Here is a 20,878-nt window from a genome sequence, read left to right as displayed (position 1 = left end):
TATGCAAAGATTATTGGTAGGAAGAACGAGACGGAAATGGCTTTATTTGCATTTTAGGCTGCATAGACATGCACCTTGCGCCAGGTACCCAGGGGAGGTAACTTCCATGTCAACACCCAAGTTTCCTTCCGGGTCCTATCTTTCTCCTTGGGAGCTACTCAGCAAAATAAACACATCATCATCAACAACAACAACAACAACAACAACAACAACAACAACTGAACATGTCATGATAGACAAACAGAATGAAAAAAAGGCATTTCTATTTTTGATTGTTTTTTCCAGGGGAGAGCGCGAACGCAGTCCCCCACACTTATAAATTGCGCACCCGAGTCGTCCACATTTGGGATGATCGCAGGGGTCAACCAAGCCGATGTGCAATGGAAAGGTCTCGCCCCGGGCCCACAGCCTTGCGGATCACTGTTAAGCCTGTGCCAGGTAAGTATGCCTGAAACTGCAGCTTCCTAACCATCACTACAAACATACACATCACCTCATTCAGGTGTCTTGTAAGCAAAACTTCACATATATTCCATTTCAGTTCAAACATTTTTATACTTCCCTGTACATGGCACTACATTCACCCGTTCGCTTTATGCAAAGATTATTGGTAGGAAGAACGAGACGGAAATGGCTTTATTTGCATTTTAGGCTGCATAGACATGCACCTTGCGCCAGGTACCCAGGGGAGGTAACTTCCATGTCAACACCCAAGTTTCCTTCCGGGTCCTATCTTTCTCCTTGGGAGCTACTCAGCAAAATAAACACATCATCATCAACAACAACAACAACAACAACAACAACAACAACAACTGAACATGTCATGATAGACAAACAGAATGAAAAAAAGGCATTTCTATTTTTGATTGTTTTTTCCAGGGGAGAGCGCGAACGCAGTCCCCCACACTTATAAATTGCGCACCCGAGTCGTCCACATTTGGGATGATCGCAGGGGTCAACCAAGCCGATGTGCAATGGAAAGGTCTCGCCCCGGGCCCACAGCCTTGCGGATCACTGTTAAGCCTGTGCCAGGTAAGTATGCCTGAAACTGCAGCTTCCTAACCATCACTACAAACATACACATCACCTCATTCAGGTGTCTTGTAAGCAAAACTTCACATATATTCCATTTCAGTTCAAACATTTTTATACTTCCCTGTACATGGCACTACATTCACCCGTTCGCTTTATGCAAAGATTATTGGTAGGAAGAACGAGACGGAAATGGCTTTATTTGCATTTTAGGCTGCATAGACATGCACCTTGCGCCAGGTACCCAGGGGAGGTAACTTCCATGTCAACACCCAAGTTTCCTTCCGGGTCCTATCTTTCTCCTTGGGAGCTACTCAGCAAAATAAACACATCATCATCAACAACAACAACAACAACAACAACAACAACAACAACTGAACATGTCATGATAGACAAACAGAATGAAAAAAAGGCATTTCTATTTTTGATTGTTTTTTCCAGGGGAGAGCGCGAACGCAGTCCCCCACACTTATAAATTGCGCACCCGAGTCGTCCACATTTGGGATGATCGCAGGGGTCAACCAAGCCGATGTGCAATGGAAAGGTCTCGCCCCGGGCCCACAGCCTTGCGGATCACTGTTAAGCCTGTGCCAGGTAAGTATGCCTGAAACTGCAGCTTCCTAACCATCACTACAAACATACACATCACCTCATTCAGGTGTCTTGTAAGCAAAACTTCACATATATTCCATTTCAGTTCAAACATTTTTATACTTCCCTGTACATGGCACTACATTCACCCGTTCGCTTTATGCAAAGATTATTGGTAGGAAGAACGAGACGGAAATGGCTTTATTTGCATTTTAGGCTGCATAGACATGCACCTTGCGCCAGGTACCCAGGGGAGGTAACTTCCATGTCAACACCCAAGTTTCCTTCCGGGTCCTATCTTTCTCCTTGGGAGCTACTCAGCAAAATAAACACATCATCATCAACAACAACAACAACAACAACAACAACAACAACAACTGAACATGTCATGATAGACAAACAGAATGAAAAAAAGGCATTTCTATTTTTGATTGTTTTTTCCAGGGGAGAGCGCGAACGCAGTCCCCCACACTTATAAATTGCGCACCCGAGTCGTCCACATTTGGGATGATCGCAGGGGTCAACCAAGCCGATGTGCAATGGAAAGGTCTCGCCCCGGGCCCACAGCCTTGCGGATCACTGTTAAGCCTGTGCCAGGTAAGTATGCCTGAAACTGCAGCTTCCTAACCATCACTACAAACATACACATCACCTCATTCAGGTGTCTTGTAAGCAAAACTTCACATATATTCCATTTCAGTTCAAACATTTTTATACTTCCCTGTACATGGCACTACATTCACCCGTTCGCTTTATGCAAAGATTATTGGTAGGAAGAACGAGACGGAAATGGCTTTATTTGCATTTTAGGCTGCATAGACATGCACCTTGCGCCAGGTACCCAGGGGAGGTAACTTCCATGTCAACACCCAAGTTTCCTTCCGGGTCCTATCTTTCTCCTTGGGAGCTACTCAGCAAAATAAACACATCATCATCAACAACAACAACAACAACAACAACAACAACAACAACTGAACATGTCATGATAGACAAACAGAATGAAAAAAAGGCATTTCTATTTTTGATTGTTTTTTCCAGGGGAGAGCGCGAACGCAGTCCCCCACACTTATAAATTGCGCACCCGAGTCGTCCACATTTGGGATGATCGCAGGGGTCAACCAAGCCGATGTGCAATGGAAAGGTCTCGCCCCGGGCCCACAGCCTTGCGGATCACTGTTAAGCCTGTGCCAGGTAAGTATGCCTGAAACTGCAGCTTCCTAACCATCACTACAAACATACACATCACCTCATTCAGGTGTCTTGTAAGCAAAACTTCACATATATTCCATTTCAGTTCAAACATTTTTATACTTCCCTGTACATGGCACTACATTCACCCGTTCGCTTTATGCAAAGATTATTGGTAGGAAGAACGAGACGGAAATGGCTTTATTTGCATTTTAGGCTGCATAGACATGCACCTTGCGCCAGGTACCCAGGGGAGGTAACTTCCATGTCAACACCCAAGTTTCCTTCCGGGTCCTATCTTTCTCCTTGGGAGCTACTCAGCAAAATAAACACATCATCATCAACAACAACAACAACAACAACAACAACAACAACAACTGAACATGTCATGATAGACAAACAGAATGAAAAAAAGGCATTTCTATTTTTGATTGTTTTTTCCAGGGGAGAGCGCGAACGCAGTCCCCCACACTTATAAATTGCGCACCCGAGTCGTCCACATTTGGGATGATCGCAGGGGTCAACCAAGCCGATGTGCAATGGAAAGGTCTCGCCCCGGGCCCACAGCCTTGCGGATCACTGTTAAGCCTGTGCCAGGTAAGTATGCCTGAAACTGCAGCTTCCTAACCATCACTACAAACATACACATCACCTCATTCAGGTGTCTTGTAAGCAAAACTTCACATATATTCCATTTCAGTTCAAACATTTTTATACTTCCCTGTACATGGCACTACATTCACCCGTTCGCTTTATGCAAAGATTATTGGTAGGAAGAACGAGACGGAAATGGCTTTATTTGCATTTTAGGCTGCATAGACATGCACCTTGCGCCAGGTACCCAGGGGAGGTAACTTCCATGTCAACACCCAAGTTTCCTTCCGGGTCCTATCTTTCTCCTTGGGAGCTACTCAGCAAAATAAACACATCATCATCAACAACAACAACAACAACAACAACAACAACAACAACTGAACATGTCATGATAGACAAACAGAATGAAAAAAAGGCATTTCTATTTTTGATTGTTTTTTCCAGGGGAGAGCGCGAACGCAGTCCCCCACACTTATAAATTGCGCACCCGAGTCGTCCACATTTGGGATGATCGCAGGGGTCAACCAAGCCGATGTGCAATGGAAAGGTCTCGCCCCGGGCCCACAGCCTTGCGGATCACTGTTAAGCCTGTCCCAGGTAAGTATGCCTGAAACTGCAGCTTCCTAACCATCACTACAAACATACACATCACCTCATTCAGGTGTCTTGTAAGCAAAACTTCACATATATTCCATTTCAGTTCAAACATTTTTATACTTCCCTGTACATGGCACTACATTCACCCGTTCGCTTTATGCAAAGATTATTGGTAGGAAGAACGAGACGGAAATGGCTTTATTTGCATTTTAGGCTGCATAGACATGCACCTTGCGCCAGGTACCCAGGGGAGGTAACTTCCATGTCAACACCCAAGTTTCCTTCCGGGTCCTATCTTTCTCCTTGGGAGCTACTCAGCAAAATAAACACATCATCATCAACAACAACAACAACAACAACAACAACAACAACAACTGAACATGTCATGATAGACAAACAGAATGAAAAAAAGGCATTTCTATTTTTGATTGTTTTTTCCAGGGGAGAGCGCGAACGCAGTCCCCCACACTTATAAATTGCGCACCCGAGTCGTCCACATTTGGGATGATCGCAGGGGTCAACCAAGCCGATGTGCAATGGAAAGGTCTCGCCCCGGGCCCACAGCCTTGCGGATCACTGTTAAGCCTGTGCCAGGTAAGTATGCCTGAAACTGCAGCTTCCTAACCATCACTACAAACATACACATCACCTCATTCAGGTGTCTTGTAAGCAAAACTTCACATATATTCCATTTCAGTTCAAACATTTTTATACTTCCCTGTACATGGCACTACATTCACCCGTTCGCTTTATGCAAAGATTATTGGTAGGAAGAACGAGACGGAAATGGCTTTATTTGCATTTTAGGCTGCATAGACATGCACCTTGCGCCAGGTACCCAGGGGAGGTAACTTCCATGTCAACACCCAAGTTTCCTTCCGGGTCCTATCTTTCTCCTTGGGAGCTACTCAGCAAAATAAACACATCATCATCAACAACAACAACAACAACAACAACAACAACAACAACAACAACTGAACATGTCATGATAGACAAACAGAATGAAAAAAAGGCATTTCTATTTTTGATTGTTTTTTCCAGGGGAGAGCGCGAACGCAGTCCCCCACACTTATAAATTGCGCACCCGAGTCGTCCACATTTGGGATGATCGCAGGGGTCAACCAAGCCGATGTGCAATGGAAAGGTCTCGCCCCGGGCCCACAGCCTTGCGGATCACTGTTAAGCCTGTGCCAGGTAAGTATGCCTGAAACTGCAGCTTCCTAACCATCACTACAAACATACACATCACCTCATTCAGGTGTCTTGTAAGCAAAACTTCACATATATTCCATTTCAGTTCAAACATTTTTATACTTCCCTGTACATGGCACTACATTCACCCGTTCGCTTTATGCAAAGATTATTGGTAGGAAGAACGAGACGGAAATGGCTTTATTTGCATTTTAGGCTGCATAGACATGCACCTTGCGCCAGGTACCCAGGGGAGGTAACTTCCATGTCAACACCCAAGTTTCCTTCCGGGTCCTATCTTTCTCCTTGGGAGCTACTCAGCAAAATAAACACATCATCATCAACAACAACAACAACAACAACAACAACAACAACAACTGAACATGTCATGATAGACAAACAGAATGAAAAAAAGGCATTTCTATTTTTGATTGTTTTTTCCAGGGGAGAGCGCGAACGCAGTCCCCCACACTTATAAATTGCGCACCCGAGTCGTCCACATTTGGGATGATCGCAGGGGTCAACCAAGCCGATGTGCAATGGAAAGGTCTCGCCCCGGGCCCACAGCCTTGCGGATCACTGTTAAGCCTGTGCCAGGTAAGTATGCCTGAAACTGCAGCTTCCTAACCATCACTACAAACATACACATCACCTCATTCAGGTGTCTTGTAAGCAAAACTTCACATATATTCCATTTCAGTTCAAACATTTTTATACTTCCCTGTACATGGCACTACATTCACCCGTTCGCTTTATGCAAAGATTATTGGTAGGAAGAACGAGACGGAAATGGCTTTATTTGCATTTTAGGCTGCATAGACATGCACCTTGCGCCAGGTACCCAGGGGAGGTAACTTCCATGTCAACACCCAAGTTTCCTTCCGGGTCCTATCTTTCTCCTTGGGAGCTACTCAGCAAAATAAACACATCATCATCAACAACAACAACAACAACAACAACAACAACAACAACTGAACATGTCATGATAGACAAACAGAATGAAAAAAAGGCATTTCTATTTTTGATTGTTTTTTCCAGGGGAGAGCGCGAACGCAGTCCCCCACACTTATAAATTGCGCACCCGAGTCGTCCACATTTGGGATGATCGCAGGGGTCAACCAAGCCGATGTGCAATGGAAAGGTCTCGCCCCGGGCCCACAGCCTTGCGGATCACTGTTAAGCCTGTGCCAGGTAAGTATGCCTGAAACTGCAGCTTCCTAACCATCACTACAAACATACACATCACCTCATTCAGGTGTCTTGTAAGCAAAACTTCACATATATTCCATTTCAGTTCAAACATTTTTATACTTCCCTGTACATGGCACTACATTCACCCGTTCGCTTTATGCAAAGATTATTGGTAGGAAGAACGAGACGGAAATGGCTTTATTTGCATTTTAGGCTGCATAGACATGCACCTTGCGCCAGGTACCCAGGGGAGGTAACTTCCATGTCAACACCCAAGTTTCCTTCCGGGTCCTATCTTTCTCCTTGGGAGCTACTCAGCAAAATAAACACATCATCATCAACAACAACAACAACAACAACAACAACAACAACAACAACTGAACATGTCATGATAGACAAACAGAATGAAAAAAAGGCATTTCTATTTTTGATTGTTTTTTCCAGGGGAGAGCGCGAACGCAGTCCCCCACACTTATAAATTGCGCACCCGAGTCGTCCACATTTGGGATGATCGCAGGGGTCAACCAAGCCGATGTGCAATGGAAAGGTCTCGCCCCGGGCCCACAGCCTTGCGGATCACTGTTAAGCCTGTGCCAGGTAAGTATGCCTGAAACTGCAGCTTCCTAACCATCACTACAAACATACACATCACCTCATTCAGGTGTCTTGTAAGCAAAACTTCACATATATTCCATTTCAGTTCAAACATTTTTATACTTCCCTGTACATGGCACTACATTCACCCGTTCGCTTTATGCAAAGATTATTGGTAGGAAGAACGAGACGGAAATGGCTTTATTTGCATTTTAGGCTGCATAGACATGCACCTTGCGCCAGGTACCCAGGGGAGGTAACTTCCATGTCAACACCCAAGTTTCCTTCCGGGTCCTATCTTTCTCCTTGGGAGCTACTCAGCAAAATAAACACATCATCATCAACAACAACAACAACAACAACAACAACAACAACAACTGAACATGTCATGATAGACAAACAGAATGAAAAAAAGGCATTTCTATTTTTGATTGTTTTTTCCAGGGGAGAGCGCGAACGCAGTCCCCCACACTTATAAATTGCGCACCCGAGTCGTCCACATTTGGGATGATCGCAGGGGTCAACCAAGCCGATGTGCAATGGAAAGGTCTCGCCCCGGGCCCACAGCCTTGCGGATCACTGTTAAGCCTGTGCCAGGTAAGTATGCCTGAAACTGCAGCTTCCTAACCATCACTACAAACATACACATCACCTCATTCAGGTGTCTTGTAAGCAAAACTTCACATATATTCCATTTCAGTTCAAACATTTTTATACTTCCCTGTACATGGCACTACATTCACCCGTTCGCTTTATGCAAAGATTATTGGTAGGAAGAACGAGACGGAAATGGCTTTATTTGCATTTTAGGCTGCATAGACATGCACCTTGCGCCAGGTACCCAGGGGAGGTAACTTCCATGTCAACACCCAAGTTTCCTTCCGGGTCCTATCTTTCTCCTTGGGAGCTACTCAGCAAAATAAACACATCATCATCAACAACAACAACAACAACAACAACAACAACAACTGAACATGTCATGATAGACAAACAGAATGAAAAAAAGGCATTTCTATTTTTGATTGTTTTTTCCAGGGGAGAGCGCGAACGCAGTCCCCCACACTTATAAATTGCGCACCCGAGTCGTCCACATTTGGGATGATCGCAGGGGTCAACCAAGCCGATGTGCAATGGAAAGGTCTCGCCCCGGGCCCACAGCCTTGCGGATCACTGTTAAGCCTGTGCCAGGTAAGTATGCCTGAAACTGCAGCTTCCTAACCATCACTACAAACATACACATCACCTCATTCAGGTGTCTTGTAAGCAAAACTTCACATATATTCCATTTCAGTTCAAACATTTTTATACTTCCCTGTACATGGCACTACATTCACCCGTTCGCTTTATGCAAAGATTATTGGTAGGAAGAACGAGACGGAAATGGCTTTATTTGCATTTTAGGCTGCATAGACATGCACCTTGCGCCAGGTACCCAGGGGAGGTAACTTCCATGTCAACACCCAAGTTTCCTTCCGGGTCCTATCTTTCTCCTTGGGAGCTACTCAGCAAAATAAACACATCATCATCAACAACAACAACAACAACAACAACAACAACAACAACTGAACATGTCATGATAGACAAACAGAATGAAAAAAAGGCATTTCTATTTTTGATTGTTTTTTCCAGGGGAGAGCGCGAACGCAGTCCCCCACACTTATAAATTGCGCACCCGAGTCGTCCACATTTGGGATGATCGCAGGGGTCAACCAAGCCGATGTGCAATGGAAAGGTCTCGCCCCGGGCCCACAGCCTTGCGGATCACTGTTAAGCCTGTGCCAGGTAAGTATGCCTGAAACTGCAGCTTCCTAACCATCACTACAAACATACACATCACCTCATTCAGGTGTCTTGTAAGCAAAACTTCACATATATTCCATTTCAGTTCAAACATTTTTATACTTCCCTGTACATGGCACTACATTCACCCGTTCGCTTTATGCAAAGATTATTGGTAGGAAGAACGAGACGGAAATGGCTTTATTTGCATTTTAGGCTGCATAGACATGCACCTTGCGCCAGGTACCCAGGGGAGGTAACTTCCATGTCAACACCCAAGTTTCCTTCCGGGTCCTATCTTTCTCCTTGGGAGCTACTCAGCAAAATAAACACATCATCATCAACAACAACAACAACAACAACAACAACAACAACAACTGAACATGTCATGATAGACAAACAGAATGAAAAAAAGGCATTTCTATTTTTGATTGTTTTTTCCAGGGGAGAGCGCGAACGCAGTCCCCCACACTTATAAATTGCGCACCCGAGTCGTCCACATTTGGGATGATCGCAGGGGTCAACCAAGCCGATGTGCAATGGAAAGGTCTCGCCCCGGGCCCACAGCCTTGCGGATCACTGTTAAGCCTGTGCCAGGTAAGTATGCCTGAAACTGCAGCTTCCTAACCATCACTACAAACATACACATCACCTCATTCAGGTGTCTTGTAAGCAAAACTTCACATATATTCCATTTCAGTTCAAACATTTTTATACTTCCCTGTACATGGCACTACATTCACCCGTTCGCTTTATGCAAAGATTATTGGTAGGAAGAACGAGACGGAAATGGCTTTATTTGCATTTTAGGCTGCATAGACATGCACCTTGCGCCAGGTACCCAGGGGAGGTAACTTCCATGTCAACACCCAAGTTTCCTTCCGGGTCCTATCTTTCTCCTTGGGAGCTACTCAGCAAAATAAACACATCATCATCAACAACAACAACAACAACAACAACAACAACAACAACTGAACATGTCATGATAGACAAACAGAATGAAAAAAAGGCATTTCTATTTTTGATTGTTTTTTCCAGGGGAGAGCGCGAACGCAGTCCCCCACACTTATAAATTGCGCACCCGAGTCGTCCACATTTGGGATGATCGCAGGGGTCAACCAAGCCGATGTGCAATGGAAAGGTCTCGCCCCGGGCCCACAGCCTTGCGGATCACTGTTAAGCCTGTGCCAGGTAAGTATGCCTGAAACTGCAGCTTCCTAACCATCACTACAAACATACACATCACCTCATTCAGGTGTCTTGTAAGCAAAACTTCACATATATTCCATTTCAGTTCAAACATTTTTATACTTCCCTGTACATGGCACTACATTCACCCGTTCGCTTTATGCAAAGATTATTGGTAGGAAGAACGAGACGGAAATGGCTTTATTTGCATTTTAGGCTGCATAGACATGCACCTTGCGCCAGGTACCCAGGGGAGGTAACTTCCATGTCAACACCCAAGTTTCCTTCCGGGTCCTATCTTTCTCCTTGGGAGCTACTCAGCAAAATAAACACATCATCATCAACAACAACAACAACAACAACAACAACAACAACTGAACATGTCATGATAGACAAACAGAATGAAAAAAAGGCATTTCTATTTTTGATTGTTTTTTCCAGGGGAGAGCGCGAACGCAGTCCCCCACACTTATAAATTGCGCACCCGAGTCGTCCACATTTGGGATGATCGCAGGGGTCAACCAAGCCGATGTGCAATGGAAAGGTCTCGCCCCGGGCCCACAGCCTTGCGGATCACTGTTAAGCCTGTGCCAGGTAAGTATGCCTGAAACTGCAGCTTCCTAACCATCACTACAAACATACACATCACCTCATTCAGGTGTCTTGTAAGCAAAACTTCACATATATTCCATTTCAGTTCAAACATTTTTATACTTCCCTGTACATGGCACTACATTCACCCGTTCGCTTTATGCAAAGATTATTGGTAGGAAGAACGAGACGGAAATGGCTTTATTTGCATTTTAGGCTGCATAGACATGCACCTTGCGCCAGGTACCCAGGGGAGGTAACTTCCATGTCAACACCCAAGTTTCCTTCCGGGTCCTATCTTTCTCCTTGGGAGCTACTCAGCAAAATAAACACATCATCATCAACAACAACAACAACAACAACAACAACAACAACAACTGAACATGTCATGATAGACAAACAGAATGAAAAAAAGGCATTTCTATTTTTGATTGTTTTTTCCAGGGGAGAGCGCGAACGCAGTCCCCCACACTTATAAATTGCGCACCCGAGTCGTCCACATTTGGGATGATCGCAGGGGTCAACCAAGCCGATGTGCAATGGAAAGGTCTCGCCCCGGGCCCACAGCCTTGCGGATCACTGTTAAGCCTGTGCCAGGTAAGTATGCCTGAAACTGCAGCTTCCTAACCATCACTACAAACATACACATCACCTCATTCAGGTGTCTTGTAAGCAAAACTTCACATATATTCCATTTCAGTTCAAACATTTTTATACTTCCCTGTACATGGCACTACATTCACCCGTTCGCTTTATGCAAAGATTATTGGTAGGAAGAACGAGACGGAAATGGCTTTATTTGCATTTTAGGCTGCATAGACATGCACCTTGCGCCAGGTACCCAGGGGAGGTAACTTCCATGTCAACACCCAAGTTTCCTTCCGGGTCCTATCTTTCTCCTTGGGAGCTACTCAGCAAAATAAACACATCATCATCAACAACAACAACAACAACAACAACAACAACAACAACTGAACATGTCATGATAGACAAACAGAATGAAAAAAAGGCATTTCTATTTTTGATTGTTTTTTCCAGGGGAGAGCGCGAACGCAGTCCCCCACACTTATAAATTGCGCACCCGAGTCGTCCACATTTGGGATGATCGCAGGGGTCAACCAAGCCGATGTGCAATGGAAAGGTCTCGCCCCGGGCCCACAGCCTTGCGGATCACTGTTAAGCCTGTGCCAGGTAAGTATGCCTGAAACTGCAGCTTCCTAACCATCACTACAAACATACACATCACCTCATTCAGGTGTCTTGTAAGCAAAACTTCACATATATTCCATTTCAGTTCAAACATTTTTATACTTCCCTGTACATGGCACTACATTCACCCGTTCGCTTTATGCAAAGATTATTGGTAGGAAGAACGAGACGGAAATGGCTTTATTTGCATTTTAGGCTGCATAGACATGCACCTTGCGCCAGGTACCCAGGGGAGGTAACTTCCATGTCAACACCCAAGTTTCCTTCCGGGTCCTATCTTTCTCCTTGGGAGCTACTCAGCAAAATAAACACATCATCATCAACAACAACAACAACAACAACAACAACAACAACAACAACTGAACATGTCATGATAGACAAACAGAATGAAAAAAAGGCATTTCTATTTTTGATTGTTTTTTCCAGGGGAGAGCGCGAACGCAGTCCCCCACACTTATAAATTGCGCACCCGAGTCGTCCACATTTGGGATGATCGCAGGGGTCAACCAAGCCGATGTGCAATGGAAAGGTCTCGCCCCGGGCCCACAGCCTTGCGGATCACTGTTAAGCCTGTGCCAGGTAAGTATGCCTGAAACTGCAGCTTCCTAACCATCACTACAAACATACACATCACCTCATTCAGGTGTCTTGTAAGCAAAACTTCACATATATTCCATTTCAGTTCAAACATTTTTATACTTCCCTGTACATGGCACTACATTCACCCGTTCGCTTTATGCAAAGATTATTGGTAGGAAGAACGAGACGGAAATGGCTTTATTTGCATTTTAGGCTGCATAGACATGCACCTTGCGCCAGGTACCCAGGGGAGGTAACTTCCATGTCAACACCCAAGTTTCCTTCCGGGTCCTATCTTTCTCCTTGGGAGCTACTCAGCAAAATAAACACATCATCATCAACAACAACAACAACAACAACAACAACAACAACAACTGAACATGTCATGATAGACAAACAGAATGAAAAAAAGGCATTTCTATTTTTGATTGTTTTTTCCAGGGGAGAGCGCGAACGCAGTCCCCCACACTTATAAATTGCGCACCCGAGTCGTCCACATTTGGGATGATCGCAGGGGTCAACCAAGCCGATGTGCAATGGAAAGGTCTCGCCCCGGGCCCACAGCCTTGCGGATCACTGTTAAGCCTGTGCCAGGTAAGTATGCCTGAAACTGCAGCTTCCTAACCATCACTACAAACATACACATCACCTCATTCAGGTGTCTTGTAAGCAAAACTTCACATATATTCCATTTCAGTTCAAACATTTTTATACTTCCCTGTACATGGCACTACATTCACCCGTTCGCTTTATGCAAAGATTATTGGTAGGAAGAACGAGACGGAAATGGCTTTATTTGCATTTTAGGCTGCATAGACATGCACCTTGCGCCAGGTACCCAGGGGAGGTAACTTCCATGTCAACACCCAAGTTTCCTTCCGGGTCCTATCTTTCTCCTTGGGAGCTACTCAGCAAAATAAACACATCATCATCAACAACAACAACAACAACAACAACAACAACAACAACTGAACATGTCATGATAGACAAACAGAATGAAAAAAAGGCATTTCTATTTTTGATTGTTTTTTCCAGGGGAGAGCGCGAACGCAGTCCCCCACACTTATAAATTGCGCACCCGAGTCGTCCACATTTGGGATGATCGCAGGGGTCAACCAAGCCGATGTGCAATGGAAAGGTCTCGCCCCGGGCCCACAGCCTTGCGGATCACTGTTAAGCCTGTGCCAGGTAAGTATGCCTGAAACTGCAGCTTCCTAACCATCACTACAAACATACACATCACCTCATTCAGGTGTCTTGTAAGCAAAACTTCACATATATTCCATTTCAGTTCAAACATTTTTATACTTCCCTGTACATGGCACTACATTCACCCGTTCGCTTTATGCAAAGATTATTGGTAGGAAGAACGAGACGGAAATGGCTTTATTTGCATTTTAGGCTGCATAGACATGCACCTTGCGCCAGGTACCCAGGGGAGGTAACTTCCATGTCAACACCCAAGTTTCCTTCCGGGTCCTATCTTTCTCCTTGGGAGCTACTCAGCAAAATAAACACATCATCATCAACAACAACAACAACAACAACAACAACAACAACAACTGAACATGTCATGATAGACAAACAGAATGAAAAAAAGGCATTTCTATTTTTGATTGTTTTTTCCAGGGGAGAGCGCGAACGCAGTCCCCCACACTTATAAATTGCGCACCCGAGTCGTCCACATTTGGGATGATCGCAGGGGTCAACCAAGCCGATGTGCAATGGAAAGGTCTCGCCCCGGGCCCACAGCCTTGCGGATCACTGTTAAGCCTGTGCCAGGTAAGTATGCCTGAAACTGCAGCTTCCTAACCATCACTACAAACATACACATCACCTCATTCAGGTGTCTTGTAAGCAAAACTTCACATATATTCCATTTCAGTTCAAACATTTTTATACTTCCCTGTACATGGCACTACATTCACCCGTTCGCTTTATGCAAAGATTATTGGTAGGAAGAACGAGACGGAAATGGCTTTATTTGCATTTTAGGCTGCATAGACATGCACCTTGCGCCAGGTACCCAGGGGAGGTAACTTCCATGTCAACACCCAAGTTTCCTTCCGGGTCCTATCTTTCTCCTTGGGAGCTACTCAGCAAAATAAACACATCATCATCAACAACAACAACAACAACAACAACAACAACTGAACATGTCATGATAGACAAACAGAATGAAAAAAAGGCATTTCTATTTTTGATTGTTTTTTCCAGGGGAGAGCGCGAACGCAGTCCCCCACACTTATAAATTGCGCACCCGAGTCGTCCACATTTGGGATGATCGCAGGGGTCAACCAAGCCGATGTGCAATGGAAAGGTCTCGCCCCGGGCCCACAGCCTTGCGGATCACTGTTAAGCCTGTGCCAGGTAAGTATGCCTGAAACTGCAGCTTCCTAACCATCACTACAAACATACACATCACCTCATTCAGGTGTCTTGTAAGCAAAACTTCACATATATTCCATTTCAGTTCAAACATTTTTATACTTCCCTGTACATGGCACTACATTCACCCGTTCGCTTTATGCAAAGATTATTGGTAGGAAGAACGAGACGGAAATGGCTTTATTTGCATTTTAGGCTGCATAGACATGCACCTTGCGCCAGGTACCCAGGGGAGGTAACTTCCATGTCAACACCCAAGTTTCCTTCCGGGTCCTATCTTTCTCCTTGGGAGCTACTCAGCAAAATAAACACATCATCATCAACAACAACAACAACAACAACAACAACAACAACAACTGAACATGTCATGATAGACAAACAGAATGAAAAAAAGGCATTTCTATTTTTGATTGTTTTTTCCAGGGGAGAGCGCGAACGCAGTCCCCCACACTTATAAATTGCGCACCCGAGTCGTCCACATTTGGGATGATCGCAGGGGTCAACCAAGCCGATGTGCAATGGAAAGGTCTCGCCCCGGGCCCACAGCCTTGCGGATCACTGTTAAGCCTGTGCCAGGTAAGTATGCCTGAAACTGCAGCTTCCTAACCATCACTACAAACATACACATCACCTCATTCAGGTGTCTTGTAAGCAAAACTTCACATATATTCCATTTCAGTTCAAACATTTTTATACTTCCCTGTACATGGCACTACATTCACCCGTTCGCTTTATGCAAAGATTATTGGTAGGAAGAACGAGACGGAAATGGCTTTATTTGCATTTTAGGCTGCATAGACATGCACCTTGCGCCAGGTACCCAGGGGAGGTAACTTCCATGTCAACACCCAAGTTTCCTTCCGGGTCCTATCTTTCTCCTTGGGAGCTACTCAGCAAAATAAACACATCATCATCAACAACAACAACAACAACAACAACAACAACAACAACTGAACATGTCATGATAGACAAACAGAATGAAAAAAAGGCATTTCTATTTTTGATTGTTTTTTCCAGGGGAGAGCGCGAACGCAGTCCCCCACACTTATAAATTGCGCACCCGAGTCGTCCACATTTGGGATGATCGCAGGGGTCAACCAAGCCGATGTGCAATGGAAAGGTCTCGCCCCGGGCCCACAGCCTTGCGGATCACTGTTAAGCCTGTGCCAGGTAAGTATGCCTGAAACTGCAGCTTCCTAACCATCACTACAAACATACACATCACCTCATTCAGGTGTCTTGTAAGCAAAACTTCACATATATTCCATTTCAGTTCAAACATTTTTATACTTCCCTGTACATGGCACTACATTCACCCGTTCGCTTTATGCAAAGATTATTGGTAGGAAGAACGAGACGGAAATGGCTTTATTTGCATTTTAGGCTGCATAGACATGCACCTTGCGCCAGGTACCCAGGGGAGGTAACTTCCATGTCAACACCCAAGTTTCCTTCCGGGTCCTATCTTTCTCCTTGGGAGCTACTCAGCAAAATAAACACATCATCATCAACAACAACAACAACAACAACAACAACAACAACAACTGAACATGTCATGATAGACAAACAGAATGAAAAAAAGGCATTTCTATTTTTGATTGTTTTTTCCAGGGGAGAGCGCGAACGCAGTCCCCCACACTTATAAATTGCGCACCCGAGTCGTCCACATTTGGGATGATCGCAGGGGTCAACCAAGCCGATGTGCAATGGAAAGGTCTCGCCCCGGGCCCACAGCCTTGCGGATCACTGTTAAGCCTGTGCCAGGTAAGTATGCCTGAAACTGCAGCTTCCTAACCATCACTACAAACATACACATCACCTCATTCAGGTGTCTTGTAAGCAAAACTTCACATATATTCCATTTCAGTTCAAACATTTTTATACTTCCCTGTACATGGCACTACATTCACCCGTTCGCTTTATGCAAAGATTATTGGTAGGAAGAACGAGACGGAAATGGCTTTATTTGCATTTTAGGCTGCATAGACATGCACCTTGCGCCAGGTACCCAGGGGAGGTAACTTCCATGTCAACACCCAAGTTTCCTTCCGGGTCCTATCTTTCTCCTTGGGAGCTACTCAGCAAAATAAACACATCATCATCAACAACAACAACAACAACAACAACAACAACAACAACTGAACATGTCATGATAGACAAACAGAATGAAAAAAAGGCATTTCTATTTTTGATTGTTTTTTCCAGGGGAGAGCGCGAACGCAGTCCCCCACACTTATAAATTGCGCACCCGAGTCGTCCACATTTGGGATGATCGCAGGGGTCAACCAAGCCGATGTGCAATGGAAAGGTCTCGCCCCGGGCCCACAGCCTTGCGGATCACTGTTAAGCCTGTGCCAGGTAAGTATGCCTGAAACTGCAGCTTCCTAACCATCACTACAAACATACACATCACCTCATTCAGGTGTCTTGTAAGCAAAACTTCACATATATTCCATTTCAGTTCAAACATTTTTATACTTCCCTGTACATGGCACTACATTCACCCGTTCGCTTTATGCAAAGATTATTGGTAGGAAGAACGAGACGGAAATGGCTTTATTTGCATTTTAGGCTGCATAGACATGCACCTTGCGCCAGGTACCCAGGGGAGGTAACTTCCATGTCAACACCCAAGTTTCCTTCCGGGTCCTATCTTTCTCCTTGGGAGCTACTCAGCAAAATAAACACATCATCATCAACAACAACAACAACAACAACAACAACAACAACAACAACTGAACATGTCATGATAGACAAACAGAATGAAAAAAAGGCATTTCTATTTTTGATTGTTTTTTCCAGGGGAGAGCGCGAACGCAGTCCCCCACACTTATAAATTGCGCACCCGAGTCGTCCACATTTGGGATGATCGCAGGGGTCAACCAAGCCGATGTGCAATGGAAAGGTCTCGCCCCGGGCCCACAGCCTTGCGGATCACTGTTAAGCCTGTGCCAGGTAAGTATGCCTGAAACTGCAGCTTCCTAACCATCACTACAAACATACACATCACCTCATTCAGGTGTCTTGTAAGCAAAACTTCACATATATTCCATTTCAGTTCAAACATTTTTATACTTCCCTGTACATGGCACTACATTCACCCGTTCGCTTTATGCAAAGATTATTGGTAGGAAGAACGAGACGGAAATGGCTTTATTTGCATTTTAGGCTGCATAGACATGCACCTTGCGCCAGGTACCCAGGGGAGGTAACTTCCATGTCAACACCCAAGTTTCCTTCCGGGTCCTATCTTTCTCCTTGGGAGCTACTCAGCAAAATAAACACATCATCATCAACAACAACAACAACAACAACAACAACAACAACAACTGAACATGTCATGATAGACAAACAGAATGAAAAAAAGGCATTTCTATTTTTGATTGTTTTTTCCAGGGGAGAGCGCGAACGCAGTCCCCCACACTTATAAATTGCGCACCCGAGTCGTCCACATTTGGGATGATCGCAGGGGTCAACCAAGCCGATGTGCAATGGAAAGGTCTCGCCCCGGGCCCACAGCCTTGCGGATCACTGTTAAGCCTGTGCCAGGTAAGTATGCCTGAAACTGCAGCTTCCTAACCATCACTACAAACATACACATCACCTCATTCAGGTGTCTTGTAAGCAAAACTTCACATATATTCCATTTCAGTTCAAACATTTTTATACTTCCCTGTACATGGCACTACATTCACCCGTTCGCTTTATGCAAAGATTATTGGTAGGAAGAACGAGACGGAAATGGCTTTATTTGCATTTTAGGCTGCATAGACATGCACCTTGCGCCAGGTACCCAGGGGAGGTAACTTCCATGTCAACACCCAAGTTTCCTTCCGGGTCCTATCTTTCTCCTTGGGAGCTACTCAGCAAAATAAACACATCATCATCAACAACAACAACAACAACAACAACAACAACAACAACTGAACATGTCATGATAGACAAACAGAATGAAAAAAAGGCATTTCTATTTTTGATTGTTTTTTCCAGGGGAGAGCGCGAACGCAGTCCCCCACACTTATAAATTGCGCACCCGAGTCGTCCACATTTGGGATGATCGCAGGGGTCAACCAAGCCGATGTGCAATGGAAAGGTCTCGCCCCGGGCCCACAGCCTTGCGGATCACTGTTAAGCCTGTGCCAGGTAAGTATGCCTGAAACTGCAGCTTCCTAACCATCACTACAAACATACACATCACCTCATTCAGGTGTCTTGTAAGCAAAACTTCACATATATTCCATTTCAGTTCAAACATTTTTATACTTCCCTGTACATGGCACTACATTCACCCGTTCGCTTTATGCAAAGATTATTGGTAGGAAGAACGAGACGGAAATGGCTTTATTTGCATTTTAGGCTGCATAGACATGCACCTTGCGCCAGGTACCCAGGGGAGGTAACTTCCATGTCAACACCCAAGTTTCCTTCCGGGTCCTATCTTTCTCCTTGGGAGCTACTCAGCAAAATAAACACATCATCATCAACAACAACAACAACAACAACAACAACAACAACAACTGAACATGTCATGATAGACAAACAGAATGAAAAAAAGGCATTTCTATTTTTGATTGTTTTTTCCAGGGGAGAGCGCGAACGCAGTCCCCCACACTTATAAATTGCGCACCCGAGTCGTCCACATTTGGGATGATCGCAGGGGTCAACCAAGCCGATGTGCAATGGAAAGGTCTCGCCCCGGGCCCACAGCCTTGCGGATCACTGTTAAGCCTGTGCCAGGTAAGTATGCCTGAAACTGCAGCTTCCTAACCATCACTACAAACATACACATCACCTCATTCAGGTGTCTTGTAAGCAAAACTTCACATATATTCCATTTCAGTTCAAACATTTTTATACTTCCCTGTACATGGCACTACATTCACCCGTTCGCTTTATGCAAAGATTATTGGTAGGAAGAACGAGACGGAAATGGCTTTATTTGCATTTTAGGCTGCATAGACATGCACCTTGCGCCAGGTACCCAGGGGAGGTAACTTCCATGTCAACACCCAAGTTTCCTTCCGGGTCCTATCTTTCTCCTTGGGAGCTACTCAGCAAAATAAACACATCATCATCAACAACAACAACAACAACAACAACAACAACAACAACTGAACATGTCATGATAGACAAACAGAATGAAAAAAAGGCATTTCTATTTTTGATTGTTTTTTCCAGGGGAGAGCGCGAACGCAGTCCCCCACACTTATAAATTGCGCACCCGAGTCGTCCACATTTGGGATGATCGCAGGGGTCAACCAAGCCGATGTGCAATGGAAAGGTCTCGCCCCGGGCCCACAGCCTTGCGGATCACTGTTAAGCCTGTGCCAGGTAAGTATGCCTGAAACTGCAGCTTCCTAACCATCACTACAAACATACACATCACCTCATTCAGGTGTCTTGTAAGCAAAACTTCACATATATTCCATTTCAGTTCAAACATTTTTATACTTCCCTGTACATGGCACTACATTCACCCGTTCGCTTTATGCAAAGATTATTGGTAGGAAGAACGAGACGGAAATGGCTTTATTTGCATTTTAGGCTGCATAGACATGCACCTTGCGCCAGGTACCCAGGGGAGGTAACTTCCATGTCAACACCCAAGTTTCCTTCCGGGTCCTATCTTTCTCCTTGGGAGCTACTCAGCAAAATAAACACATCATCATCAACAACAACAACAACAACAACAACAACAACAACAACAACTGAACATGTCATGATAGACAAACAGAATGAAAAAAAGGCATTTCTATTTTTGATTGTTTTTTCCAGGGGAGAGCGCGAACGCAGTCCCCCACACTTATAAATTGCGCACCCGAGTCGTCCACATTTGGGATGATCGCAGGGGTCAACCAAGCCGATGTGCAATGGAAAGGTCTCGCCCCGGGCCCACAGCCTTGCGGATCACTGTTAAGCCTGTGCCAGGTAAGTATGCCTGAAACTGCAGCTTCCTAACCATCACTACAAACATACACATCACCTCATTCAGGTGTCTTGTAAGCAAAACTTCACATATATTCCATTTCAGTTCAAACATTTTTATACTTCCCTGTACATGGCACTACATTCACCCGTTCGCTTTATGCAAAGATTATTGGTAGGAAGAACGAGACGGAAATGGCTTTATTTGCATTTTAGGCTGCATAGACATGCACCTTGCGCC

The 20,878-nt window shown here is 44.8% G+C and overlaps 35 non-coding genes across 35 annotated transcripts; all 35 read right to left on the bottom strand.

The window, feature by feature from the left end:
* Positions 1-282: 282 nt before the first annotated feature.
* Positions 283-446, bottom strand: LOC125381753. The gene has a single exon (XR_007222014.1). It is a non-coding gene; the product is annotated as a U1 spliceosomal RNA (small nuclear RNA).
* Positions 447-876: 430 nt separating this feature from the next.
* On the bottom strand, positions 877-1,040 carry LOC125381752. The gene has a single exon (XR_007222013.1). It is a non-coding gene; the product is annotated as a U1 spliceosomal RNA (small nuclear RNA).
* Positions 1,041-1,470: 430 nt separating this feature from the next.
* LOC125381750 lies at positions 1,471-1,634 on the bottom strand. Its single transcript, XR_007222011.1, has one exon. It is a non-coding gene; the product is annotated as a U1 spliceosomal RNA (small nuclear RNA).
* Positions 1,635-2,064: 430 nt separating this feature from the next.
* On the bottom strand, positions 2,065-2,228 carry LOC125381749. The gene has a single exon (XR_007222010.1). It is a non-coding gene; the product is annotated as a U1 spliceosomal RNA (small nuclear RNA).
* A 430-nt stretch (positions 2,229-2,658) lies between these two features.
* LOC125381748 lies at positions 2,659-2,822 on the bottom strand. Its single transcript, XR_007222009.1, has one exon. It is a non-coding gene; the product is annotated as a U1 spliceosomal RNA (small nuclear RNA).
* A 430-nt stretch (positions 2,823-3,252) lies between these two features.
* On the bottom strand, positions 3,253-3,416 carry LOC125381747. The gene has a single exon (XR_007222008.1). It is a non-coding gene; the product is annotated as a U1 spliceosomal RNA (small nuclear RNA).
* Positions 3,417-3,846: 430 nt separating this feature from the next.
* LOC125381810 lies at positions 3,847-4,010 on the bottom strand. Its single transcript, XR_007222071.1, has one exon. It is a non-coding gene; the product is annotated as a U1 spliceosomal RNA (small nuclear RNA).
* A 430-nt stretch (positions 4,011-4,440) lies between these two features.
* LOC125381746 lies at positions 4,441-4,604 on the bottom strand. The gene has a single exon (XR_007222007.1). It is a non-coding gene; the product is annotated as a U1 spliceosomal RNA (small nuclear RNA).
* A 436-nt stretch (positions 4,605-5,040) lies between these two features.
* Positions 5,041-5,204, bottom strand: LOC125381745. Its single transcript, XR_007222006.1, has one exon. It is a non-coding gene; the product is annotated as a U1 spliceosomal RNA (small nuclear RNA).
* A 430-nt stretch (positions 5,205-5,634) lies between these two features.
* Positions 5,635-5,798, bottom strand: LOC125381744. The gene has a single exon (XR_007222005.1). It is a non-coding gene; the product is annotated as a U1 spliceosomal RNA (small nuclear RNA).
* A 430-nt stretch (positions 5,799-6,228) lies between these two features.
* Positions 6,229-6,392, bottom strand: LOC125381743. Its single transcript, XR_007222004.1, has one exon. It is a non-coding gene; the product is annotated as a U1 spliceosomal RNA (small nuclear RNA).
* Positions 6,393-6,825: 433 nt separating this feature from the next.
* Positions 6,826-6,989, bottom strand: LOC125381742. Its single transcript, XR_007222003.1, has one exon. It is a non-coding gene; the product is annotated as a U1 spliceosomal RNA (small nuclear RNA).
* Positions 6,990-7,419: 430 nt separating this feature from the next.
* On the bottom strand, positions 7,420-7,583 carry LOC125381741. Its single transcript, XR_007222002.1, has one exon. It is a non-coding gene; the product is annotated as a U1 spliceosomal RNA (small nuclear RNA).
* A 427-nt stretch (positions 7,584-8,010) lies between these two features.
* LOC125381739 lies at positions 8,011-8,174 on the bottom strand. Its single transcript, XR_007222000.1, has one exon. It is a non-coding gene; the product is annotated as a U1 spliceosomal RNA (small nuclear RNA).
* Positions 8,175-8,604: 430 nt separating this feature from the next.
* LOC125381738 lies at positions 8,605-8,768 on the bottom strand. Its single transcript, XR_007221999.1, has one exon. It is a non-coding gene; the product is annotated as a U1 spliceosomal RNA (small nuclear RNA).
* Positions 8,769-9,198: 430 nt separating this feature from the next.
* Positions 9,199-9,362, bottom strand: LOC125381737. The gene has a single exon (XR_007221998.1). It is a non-coding gene; the product is annotated as a U1 spliceosomal RNA (small nuclear RNA).
* A 430-nt stretch (positions 9,363-9,792) lies between these two features.
* LOC125381736 lies at positions 9,793-9,956 on the bottom strand. Its single transcript, XR_007221997.1, has one exon. It is a non-coding gene; the product is annotated as a U1 spliceosomal RNA (small nuclear RNA).
* Positions 9,957-10,383: 427 nt separating this feature from the next.
* LOC125381735 lies at positions 10,384-10,547 on the bottom strand. Its single transcript, XR_007221995.1, has one exon. It is a non-coding gene; the product is annotated as a U1 spliceosomal RNA (small nuclear RNA).
* Positions 10,548-10,977: 430 nt separating this feature from the next.
* Positions 10,978-11,141, bottom strand: LOC125381734. Its single transcript, XR_007221994.1, has one exon. It is a non-coding gene; the product is annotated as a U1 spliceosomal RNA (small nuclear RNA).
* A 430-nt stretch (positions 11,142-11,571) lies between these two features.
* On the bottom strand, positions 11,572-11,735 carry LOC125381733. Its single transcript, XR_007221993.1, has one exon. It is a non-coding gene; the product is annotated as a U1 spliceosomal RNA (small nuclear RNA).
* A 433-nt stretch (positions 11,736-12,168) lies between these two features.
* On the bottom strand, positions 12,169-12,332 carry LOC125381732. Its single transcript, XR_007221992.1, has one exon. It is a non-coding gene; the product is annotated as a U1 spliceosomal RNA (small nuclear RNA).
* A 430-nt stretch (positions 12,333-12,762) lies between these two features.
* Positions 12,763-12,926, bottom strand: LOC125381731. The gene has a single exon (XR_007221991.1). It is a non-coding gene; the product is annotated as a U1 spliceosomal RNA (small nuclear RNA).
* A 430-nt stretch (positions 12,927-13,356) lies between these two features.
* LOC125381730 lies at positions 13,357-13,520 on the bottom strand. Its single transcript, XR_007221990.1, has one exon. It is a non-coding gene; the product is annotated as a U1 spliceosomal RNA (small nuclear RNA).
* Positions 13,521-13,950: 430 nt separating this feature from the next.
* On the bottom strand, positions 13,951-14,114 carry LOC125381728. The gene has a single exon (XR_007221988.1). It is a non-coding gene; the product is annotated as a U1 spliceosomal RNA (small nuclear RNA).
* Positions 14,115-14,538: 424 nt separating this feature from the next.
* Positions 14,539-14,702, bottom strand: LOC125381727. The gene has a single exon (XR_007221987.1). It is a non-coding gene; the product is annotated as a U1 spliceosomal RNA (small nuclear RNA).
* Positions 14,703-15,132: 430 nt separating this feature from the next.
* LOC125381726 lies at positions 15,133-15,296 on the bottom strand. Its single transcript, XR_007221986.1, has one exon. It is a non-coding gene; the product is annotated as a U1 spliceosomal RNA (small nuclear RNA).
* A 430-nt stretch (positions 15,297-15,726) lies between these two features.
* Positions 15,727-15,890, bottom strand: LOC125381725. The gene has a single exon (XR_007221985.1). It is a non-coding gene; the product is annotated as a U1 spliceosomal RNA (small nuclear RNA).
* A 430-nt stretch (positions 15,891-16,320) lies between these two features.
* On the bottom strand, positions 16,321-16,484 carry LOC125381724. Its single transcript, XR_007221984.1, has one exon. It is a non-coding gene; the product is annotated as a U1 spliceosomal RNA (small nuclear RNA).
* Positions 16,485-16,914: 430 nt separating this feature from the next.
* Positions 16,915-17,078, bottom strand: LOC125381723. Its single transcript, XR_007221983.1, has one exon. It is a non-coding gene; the product is annotated as a U1 spliceosomal RNA (small nuclear RNA).
* A 433-nt stretch (positions 17,079-17,511) lies between these two features.
* On the bottom strand, positions 17,512-17,675 carry LOC125381722. The gene has a single exon (XR_007221982.1). It is a non-coding gene; the product is annotated as a U1 spliceosomal RNA (small nuclear RNA).
* A 430-nt stretch (positions 17,676-18,105) lies between these two features.
* On the bottom strand, positions 18,106-18,269 carry LOC125381721. The gene has a single exon (XR_007221981.1). It is a non-coding gene; the product is annotated as a U1 spliceosomal RNA (small nuclear RNA).
* Positions 18,270-18,699: 430 nt separating this feature from the next.
* LOC125381720 lies at positions 18,700-18,863 on the bottom strand. Its single transcript, XR_007221980.1, has one exon. It is a non-coding gene; the product is annotated as a U1 spliceosomal RNA (small nuclear RNA).
* A 430-nt stretch (positions 18,864-19,293) lies between these two features.
* LOC125381719 lies at positions 19,294-19,457 on the bottom strand. The gene has a single exon (XR_007221979.1). It is a non-coding gene; the product is annotated as a U1 spliceosomal RNA (small nuclear RNA).
* A 430-nt stretch (positions 19,458-19,887) lies between these two features.
* LOC125381717 lies at positions 19,888-20,051 on the bottom strand. Its single transcript, XR_007221977.1, has one exon. It is a non-coding gene; the product is annotated as a U1 spliceosomal RNA (small nuclear RNA).
* A 433-nt stretch (positions 20,052-20,484) lies between these two features.
* LOC125381715 lies at positions 20,485-20,648 on the bottom strand. Its single transcript, XR_007221976.1, has one exon. It is a non-coding gene; the product is annotated as a U1 spliceosomal RNA (small nuclear RNA).
* Positions 20,649-20,878: the final 230 nt, after the last annotated feature.

Source organism: Haliotis rufescens, unplaced genomic scaffold, assembly GCF_023055435.1.
Source record: "Haliotis rufescens isolate VD_foot unplaced genomic scaffold, xgHalRufe1.0.p SCAF_193, whole genome shotgun sequence".
In the NCBI taxonomy this organism is placed as follows: Eukaryota; Metazoa; Mollusca; class Gastropoda; order Lepetellida; family Haliotidae; genus Haliotis; species Haliotis rufescens.
Note: the sequence above shows the minus strand (reverse complement) of the source record. Positions and strands in the feature narration are given on the sequence as shown.